Genomic DNA, 1,015 nt, shown 5'->3' with positions numbered 1-1,015 from the left:
GTTTTACCCTTTTCATAGTCCCTCTATTTCTTCACCTCTGGGGTGTTGAGACCCTATGTGTACTAGTGTTTAATTTATGCAGTGCTCATGCCTGAAACCAGGGCCTTTGTGCTAGGCAAGTGAGCTACAGCCCCAGTTCAGAACATTTTTCCTAGTATAACTGAAGTCTCTGTATTGTGTAATCTCCTTCATATTACGTATGATTTAATGGATAAAATACCTGATATGAAAATGAATTAGGGTATCAGAAATCACTCAAGTTATTCTTCAAAATGCCTTCACCTGCATTTATTCCTATTTTGCATATCTGATCTTTGTCTTCCATGACTATACCCAAAGTGAGAATTGGGAAGATTTTCCTTCAAGTTTGAAAATTTTTCACTGATAACCATATGCTGGTCAGATATTGGAAGGTAAAATGATGACCTTACATTCAATTCTAATGTCTATAATAAGTACTTCTTTGGAGTCTTTTTTCAGAATCACATAAGCCTCTATCGAGTCCATTTTTGTGGGTGGTGGGAGGAGCTTTTCTAGTCAGTGTTTATTTCCTTTTTAATGTTATAGCACTTATCATGGATCATAAATATGGGCTTGGAGGCATCTATCATTTTACATAAGAACATCAATTACACCTAAGAGGAAGTATCCTCATTTCTGGAATGGGAGAGGGAAGAGGAAACAGTCACATATATAAAGAACTGGCATTGATTGAGAACAGTGAACCAAACATCAGAAAACTGGTTAATTTGTATTGTAGTTCATAACCCAAGCAGATTTCTGCCCATTCCCTTCACCTACATAAATTAACAACGTGGGGTCTGCTTTTGTGTATACCTTTCCACAGTCTGGTAAATAGTCCCTGCATCTATAACATTATTTTAAGAGATGGCATGCCAGGGCCAAGAAGTGGGGGTGGGTGGGTAGGGGAGCAGGGCAGGGGGAGGGTATAGGGAACTTTCGGGATAGCATTTGAAATGTAAATAAAGAAAATATCTAATAAAAAAAGTTGAAA

Source organism: Mus pahari, chromosome X, assembly GCF_900095145.1.
Source record: "Mus pahari chromosome X, PAHARI_EIJ_v1.1, whole genome shotgun sequence".
In the NCBI taxonomy this organism is placed as follows: domain Eukaryota; kingdom Metazoa; phylum Chordata; class Mammalia; order Rodentia; family Muridae; genus Mus; species Mus pahari.
Note: the sequence above shows the minus strand (reverse complement) of the source record.